At 46.9% G+C, this 8,508-nt stretch overlaps 1 pseudogene; it reads left to right on the top strand.

Moving 5' to 3' along the window:
- Positions 1–1,896: 1,896 nt before the first annotated feature.
- On the top strand, positions 1,897–3,929 carry LOC123121258 (sugar transport protein 7-like; annotated as a pseudogene).
- Positions 3,930–8,508: the final 4,579 nt, after the last annotated feature.

Below are 8,508 nucleotides of genomic sequence, written 5' to 3'. Positions count from 1 at the left end.
CGGGCTCCTTTGATCGAAAAATGAAATGAGCCAACTATCCATCAATCATCTAATTGTTTTTCTTCGTTCGATACCCCTAACCCAGCCCCCCCCCCCCCCCCCCCCCCCCCCAAGGTCTTCTTCCTCAACGGTGCATCGAGCTATTTGCCGAAGAACCACCCCTACAGTACAATCACATCAGTATAGTTTAACCACCACAATAACCCATCAATTGATATTTACACATCTGGAAAACTGCCAAATAAAACTTTCCAACCCGCAAATGGCTACTCTGCTGCTCATCGCCCCGGTCTACCCGAGCCGCCTCCTCCACCAGTTGGCTGCTACCGGTCATCCCTCTAATCCCCTTACTTCTTCGGCGTCGGTGACCAGCCCCTGCCCTGCATTTGCACGGCCGACCTCATTCTTCTCCTCCACCAAGGATGCCGCAACCGGTCTTGTCCTCCTGTCTCCAGCTCTCATGGCTTCCCATTGCGGGAATAGGCTTGTTTATCTTTTAAAAAAAGGACTTTTTTAAGTCCTAATGAAGCATCAAGGGGATACAAAACACCATACATACACCCGGTCTTCACATAGTTTGGATGCACATAGTCAACACCAACGCGCACACACAAAGGATCACGCCGGCAAATAGCAAAGCCATAGAAGACAAATGATATGCCAAGGCGGATGACAAACAAAAAGGAAAGGGAAAAAGAGCAACACTGATGTTCGTCGAGCATTTGAAGCCACCGAAAATGATGTAAGCACGTATGGTCCAGACGTGACATCCACGTGAGCTATAAACCATGCACACTGCTGGATCACAGGCCGGATTACACACGCAGACTGGATGGAGACGAAGGAGAGAGAGGAACACGAAGACACTGGTATTTTTGGATGCGCAACTGCTGTCCTCTTTTCTGGTTTTCTTCTCTTATTTATCTTTTGATTACATACAAACGTGACCAACAAAAGCTGGCCGAACTCCACGCCCACGATCCACACAACTCGTGCCATCCCATGATGGGGTGCATCATGGCTTAACTAACTAAGCCAACAGCCGCATCGTAAACGCATACGTTTCTGTCTAGTGATCTTATTTACATGCACCAACGCAATCACGTGCACACATCCATCCGGTGTGTGTATACACAGGCATGCATGCAAGGACTCGACCAACTAACAAACGTGCTAAAAAAACACTCTATATTTGTCACCATGACACGACTAATGGCTAGTACCTCCGTCCTGGTTTATTGGTCTTCATTATTACCATGTCAAATTTTGGCCATAAATCTAACTAGTAAAATGTTCATGCATGTCATAAAAAATTATATCATTGAAAACTATGTTCAAATACGAATCCAACGATATAATTTTTATTGACATGCATGCATTAACATTTTGTTAGTTAAATTATTAATCAAAAATTGGCATAAATTACAAAAGGAACCAATAAACCAAGACGAAGGTAGTGGTACTAATGCATGCAACAAGATTAGAATTAACACACACCAAACAATTAGCTTGCCATGGAGCAATTGATGGTAGGGCGTGAGAAGACGCCACCATCGGAATCCCACTTTGGAGAGAATCTAGAAATCCCACGCTTCCATCGCTAGTGTCTGTCGGTGGCATTGTAGGTCCACATGAGGCAGACTGGCGGTGTCACATCGTGCTTATCGGCCCGAGGTCGATAGGAGGCCTGGTCGGCCGTCAGCATCTTGTGCGTTGCTAACACCTGATGTGATGGCGATGTCACTCACTGACCCCTGCCACTGCTGTCGCTCCACTATAAAAGGCTGCGCGCGCTGTGTGTTTGGTGCGTGGTAGAGAGCTCTGCTTGCTCCTTGGGCTTGCTTAACGTACCTAGGACTCGCTTGACTTGAATTCCCGGAGAGGATAGATCAGGAGATGGCTGGCAGCATGGCTCCGTTGGGAGTGAAGAAGGAGAGGGCGGCGGAGTACAAGGGGCACATGACGTTCGCCGTCGCCATGGCGTGCATCATCGCGGCCATCGGGGGTTCCATCTTTGGCTACGATATCGGCATCTCCGGTAAGCACGCACACACCTAGCTACGTGTTATCTCGACCGAGTTCGGCTATGTGCTGAACTGCTGGTACGGAAGCCTCAATGGTTGTCTGCACAGTTGATTGAGGAAAGCATCAGCCAAAGCGGTGGTAGCAAAAACAGTGACAAGTAGAGCCGCTCGATTATTCTCGTGTGCGCATATCATATCTTCTTTCTTTTCCTTTGAATATGTACGCACCATAACAAATCAGATATTCTGATTCCGGTTGCAGTCTAAGTGTCTCACTTGTTGAACCGATTGCTCCAGGAGTGAACACCAAGGACCCGTTCCTCCAGAAGTTTTTCCCCGTGGTGTTCCGGCGAAAAAACTCGGTCAGCCTAAACAACTACTGCAAGTACGACAACCAGGCTCTCTCCGCCTTCACCTCCATCCTCTATCTCGCCGGACAAGTCTCCACACTTGCAGCTGCACCGGTGACAAGGAACTACGGCCGCCGCGCGAGCATTATCTGTGGCGGAATCAGCTTCCTCATCGGCGCGGCCCTCAACGCCGCAGCTGTGGACCTCACAACTCTGATCCTCGGCCGCATCATGCTTGGCATCGGCATCGGTTTCGGCAATCAGGTGTGTTCCTAAGTTCACGCATTACAAAGGTTTACATGCTTTTACACGCTGACTACCCTGATTTTCATGGGGGTGGGCCCCTTCTTCTCCTTAATCTTCAATCAAAACCCACCTTTATGTAAAAGCCTGTATCTTTTTGTACGTGTAGCATTACTCGTAGAGGAGTTAGCTATTGCATGTGTTTGTGACTTGCAACTTACAAAGTTCTTTCTGTCTTCGTAGGCTGTGCCGCTGTACTTGTCCGAGATGGCGCCCGCGCACCTGCGCGGTGGGCTGAACATGATGTTCCAGCTCGCGACAACGCTTGGCATCTTCTCGGCAAACATGATCAATTACGGCACGCAGAAAATCAAGCCATGGGGGTGGCGCCTCTCGCTCGGCCTTGTGGCGGTGCTAGCGCTGCTGATGATGATCGGCGGCGTCCTCCTTCCAGAGACGCCGAATAGCCTCATCGAGCGTGGGCACCTCGAGCCGGCGCATGCTGGTGCTGATCCGCGGCACTGAAGACGTCAACGCTGAGTTCACTCACATGGCGGAGGCGAGTGAGCTGGCCAACACCATCAAGCACCCATTTCGGAACATCCTGGAGCGGCGCAACCGGCCGCAGCTGGTGATGGCCGTGTGCATGCCGGCGTTCCAGATCCTAACGGGAATCAACTCCATCCTGTTCTACGCGCCCGTACTGTTCCGGAGCATGGGCTTCGGCGCTAGCTGGTCCCTTTACTCCTCCATGCTCAACGGCGGCGTGCTCTCGTTCTCCACGCTTATTTCCATCGCCACCGTCGACCGCCTTGGGAGGAGGAAGCTCCTCATCAGTGGCGGCATCCAGATGATTGTTTGTCAGGTCATCGTGGCGGCGATACTGGGGGTAAAGTTTGGTGCGGACAAGCAGCTGTTGCGGAGCTACTCCATCGTGATATGCCTCTTCATGCTCGCGTTCGGGTGGTCATGGGGTCCGCTTGGGTGGACGGTGCCGAGCGAGATCTTTCCGCTGGAGACGCGGTCGGCGGGGCAGAGCATCACAGTGGCCGTCAACCTGTTCTTCACCTTCGTCATCGCACAATTGTTCCTGTCGCTGCTTTGTGCCTTCAAGTTCGCCATCTTCATCTTCTTCGCTAGCTGGATAGCCCTCATGACCGCCTTCGTCCATGTCTTCATGCCGGAGACCAAGGGCGTGCCCATAGAGGAGATGGTGATGCTCTGGAGCAAGCATAGGTTCTGGAAGATCATCATGCCAGCAATGCCGACCCTGCCGCTCGAGGACGGCTTGGGACCTAGTGACATTGGTTAAGTGATAAGAGTGTCAAAGTATCTTAAGGAATGACATTGTACTAATCTGAATTTAGGACAGTAAGACTGAACCTAATCTGAGCCCTCTCATCCCTTCCTCATTTCTGGTCATCCGTTTTAGTGATCGAGGCATTTTCGGCTATTGAATAAGCTGTTTTTTTACTATCTGATCCTATCTAATTTGCATGATTTGAATGAAACTAACCCCGGACTGACGCTGTTTTCAGCAGAACTATCATGGTATTGTTTTTGTGCAGAAATAAAGGTTTTCGGAATGGAACGAAACTTTACGAGAATTTTTTATACAATAAATAAGAATTTCCGGAGCCAAGGTCCACCGGAAGGAGACACCTGGGTGGGAACAACCCACCAGGCCCCGCAGACCCTGAAACCGACGCTATAAAATCCTATTTTTTTCAGAAAAAAATCAGGAAGAAAGAATTATCGCGAGCCACGAGATGGAGCCGCCGTCTCCTCCTATTCTTCATCGGGAGGCCAGATCTGGAGTCTGTTTGGGGCTCCGGAGAGGGGTATCTTCGTTCTTCGTCATCACCAACCCTTCTCCACCGCCAATTCCATGATGCTCCCCACTGGGAGTGAGTAATTACTTCGTAGGCTCGCTGTTCGGTGAGGAGTTGGATGAGATTCATCATGTAATCGAGTTAGTTTTGTTAGGGTCTGATACCTAGTATCCATTATGTTCTAAGATTGATGTTGCTACGACTTTGTCATGTTTAATGCTTGTCACTTTGGGCCCGGGTGCCATGATTTCAGATCTGAACCGTTTATGTTATCACCATTATATCCATGTTCTAGATCCGATCTTGCAAGTTATAGTCACCTATTACGTGTTATGATCCGGCAACCCCAGAGTGACAATAGTCGGGACCACTCCCGGTGATGACCGTAGTTTGAGGATGTAAGTGCATCTAGTGCCCCTTAGTGATTTTGGTGTATTGAAAACTTATAGGTTAAGAAACTAATGAGTTTATGAGTGTGCACAGGTCTATAAGTCTATGAGGAGTTTGATATTTACAGAGAAAGTCGACCCCTAAAAGTGATGTTCTTCGACTGAAGACTTTGGCTTTCTGAAGACTTTCTGAAGACTTTGAAAGTGAAGAAATTGGTGTGACCTTGAAGACTTGGTATTCATTCGAGGAACATGAAGCGTGAAGACTTTTGTTTTCGTAGTTTCATTTTCTCTTTCTTGAGTCATAGGAAACACCGTACTGTTAAAGGGGGTCAAGGAAATACTAAGGAAAAATTTCCATGTGATGCTCAACTCAAAATCCTACACCTACCAATCCCTTCGAGTGAAGCCATTGGAAATCTCATACAGTTCAGTCATATTCTTCTGTGACAGAGAGGAAGTTCTTCTGGTCTCTGAGAATTTGTTCTGACTGAGGAGTTAGGAATTCGCCAGTGCGGCTTGCCTACACAGTGAGGAACATGATAGCCCTCAGGAATTTGAGCCTCAAATTTCCGACCGTTGCTGTGCTACGCGCCAGCTGTCTCAAAATATCTTATCCACCTAATGGTCATATCATTGAAGGGCATTTATGTCTTATCATGTCGGGCTGCTCCCTAGTCTATAAATAGCCGCCCCCTACAACCACTAGCTGGTTGGCTGCTCCGAGAAAAACTGACACTTGTCATTTGAGAGCATTCCATCCTCCGAGGACTTTGAGCGAAAATCATCAAGTGAGGAAAACCCAAACCCAAACACCTACAAACCCAAAGTGATTGAGCATCACTGAAGAGATTGATCCTGCGTGGATCCGGCACTTGTTACCTTCGAAGATTGTGCTTCTTCCAGACGGTTAGGCGTCATGGTCTAGAGCATCCAAGAGGAATTATGGATCGCCGAGTGACCGGGTTTGTGAAGGTTCGGAAGTCACCTAAAGACTTACCACGAGTGATTGGGCGAGGTCTGTGTGACCTTAGCTCAAGGAGAATACGGTGAGGACTGTGCGTCCGGGACTGTGTGTCCTCAGGTTTAAATACCTAGCCGCTCCAACGAGATGTGCAACTGAGACAACAGTTGGAACTGGTCTACCAAATCATTGTCTTCACCAAGCCTACTGGTTATATTTTCTCAACTCTTTTATTTCCTCATAACTGTGTTGTGCGCTTGTTCATATCTGTGTTTGAAGACTTTGACTGAAGACTTTCTCAATTTCCTCAGTTCAATTTCTTCAGTCTGTTTGTCTTCATCATGTGTTATCATGTGTTTACGCTTTCTGTACTCTGTGCTTGTCTTCATTTCATCATGATGACCATGCCTGTGTTCTGCTATGTTTACTTTTGAGTACTTATTCTGCTGCAAGTAGTTCTTCGCTAAGGAATTTTCTTACCTGCAAATTCCTCAATGAAGAATTCATAAAAATCGCCTATTCACCCCCCTCTAGTCGATATAATGCACTTTCAATTGGTATCAGAGCGAGGTACTCCCTTGTTCTGTGTGATTTTGGTTTAACCGCCTGGAGTTTTAGTTATGTCGACCGCAGGTATGATCAAGGTCTCTGCTGGGTATCCTACCTTCGATGGGACGGACTATCCCTACTGGAAGAATAAGATGCGAATGCATCTTGAGGCAATTGATAACGATCTCTGGTATGTTGTGGAAAATGGTGTTCCCTCAGTCACACCTTCTCTGAATGCTGCTGATGTGAAGAGATTCAAGCAACTCGATTCTCAAGCGAAGAATATCATATGTGGCCATCTGAGCAAAGGACAGTATGGAAGAGTGAGTGCTTTGGAAACTGCTAAGCTTATCTGGGATAGGCTGTCCAAAGTCAACGAAGGAGTCTCAACACAGCGTGACTCTCGAGTTGATGTTCTTCGCAATCTCTTCAACCGCTTCAAAAGACTCGACAATGAAAATGTTCAACAAACCTTCGATCGCCTCACTGACATCTCAAATGAGCTTCAAGCACTTGGTGCCACTGACATCACCGACCATGAGGTGGTGAAGAAATTGCTGAGATCGCTTGATTCCTCATTTGATACTCTGGCATTCATGATACAAGAACGTGCTGATTACAAGTCACTTGATCCCGCTGATATCCTCGATAGGCTAAATACTCATGAGTTTCAGCTTGCTGAGAAGAGAGATCTCTATGGTTCGAGCTATGGCAGATCACGTGCCCTGGAGGCCAAAGCAGTGTCTGAATCTGAAGATGAAGATTCTGGTAGCAGCCTTGGTGATCCTGAAGAACTGAGCCATGAGCTAGCACTGCTCGAGAAGAAATTCCAGAAGTTCTCAAGACATGGTCGCTTTGGAAAATCCTCAAGGAGCAATGATTCCTCATCTAGTGACTACAAGAAGAGGCTTTGTCACAAATGCAAGAAATCTAGACATTACATTCAAGATTGTCCTCAGTGGAAAAATGAATCAAAGAAGAAGAAATACAAGGATTACAGTTCTGATGATGCAAAAAAAAGAAGAAATCCTCAAAATCTTCATCATCAAAATCCTCGAAGTCTTCGTCTCACAAGAAGAGCAGCTCCAAGAAGGCTCGGACACTCATTGGCAAGGAAATGGATCTGAGGCTGAATCTGAGGAACATGAGGAAGAGGAGGCATCTGAGGAGTCCGAGTCTGGTGTGGCAAGCCTAGCCGTCCCTACTGCACTCGTCAGCAAGTCTATCTTCAACTCTGAAGAAAATGACCTCACCAACAAGGCTGATGAAGGCAATGATGACTACGCTCCCACCTATTGCTTCATGGCAAAGGGTGCCAAGGTACTTAAATATACCTCCTCTGAATCAAGTGAGAATGAATCTGATGAAAATCTCAAACCCAGCTACTCTAAACTTGCTAAGATTGCTGTGAAACAATAAAAGGCTTTTGAAAAGGTTCAAAACATGCTAGACAAAAGTGATGATATGTTGGGTGAAGAAATGGATCGCACTAAAATCTTGACTGAAAATCTTCAGAGACTTCAGTCTAGGTTTGACAACCTTCAAGGTCATCATAACACTCTCTTATCTGATCATGAGAAGCTTTCTTATGAATTCCCTAATTCCTCATCTGAGGACATTGCTAGTATCACAGATGATGCAGGGCTGAAGGAATTGTACATGACAGGCATCTACAAAAGCCTCAAAGGGCATCAGACTCTTTGTGATGTGCTTAAAAAGCAGATCCTCAACAGGAACCCTAGGAAAGAGGGTATTGCCTTTGAGAGGAAACTCAATGCTGATGGTACATATTGGAAGCCTGAGCAGTACCCCAAAACCTCATGTGTTGCTGCAAAGGGACCTCCAGTTGATCCATCTAATCTATCTGGCTTTACATGTGAATCTCCTCATTCTTCTAATGAGTCATTTGACTCCAACTATAAACTGTTCAAAAATCAGAATGGTGAAGTATTTGCTAGATATGTTGGCACTAACTGCAGGAACGGTTCCCCTATGAACAAAATCTGGGTTCCCAAAAGCTGCATTGAAAGTCTTCAGGTGAATGTCCTCATGACACCACGTGTGAAGAATGGGAACCCCAGATCAAATTCTTCATATGGACCAAATTCTTCATATGGACCAAATTCATCATATGGATCCAAGTCCTCATACGGACCA

Source organism: Triticum aestivum, chromosome 5D (assembly GCF_018294505.1).
Source record: "Triticum aestivum cultivar Chinese Spring chromosome 5D, IWGSC CS RefSeq v2.1, whole genome shotgun sequence".
Classification (NCBI taxonomy): domain Eukaryota; kingdom Viridiplantae; phylum Streptophyta; class Magnoliopsida; order Poales; family Poaceae; genus Triticum; species Triticum aestivum.
The sequence above is the reverse complement of the archived record's forward strand: the minus strand, read 5'-3'. Positions and strand labels throughout refer to the sequence as shown.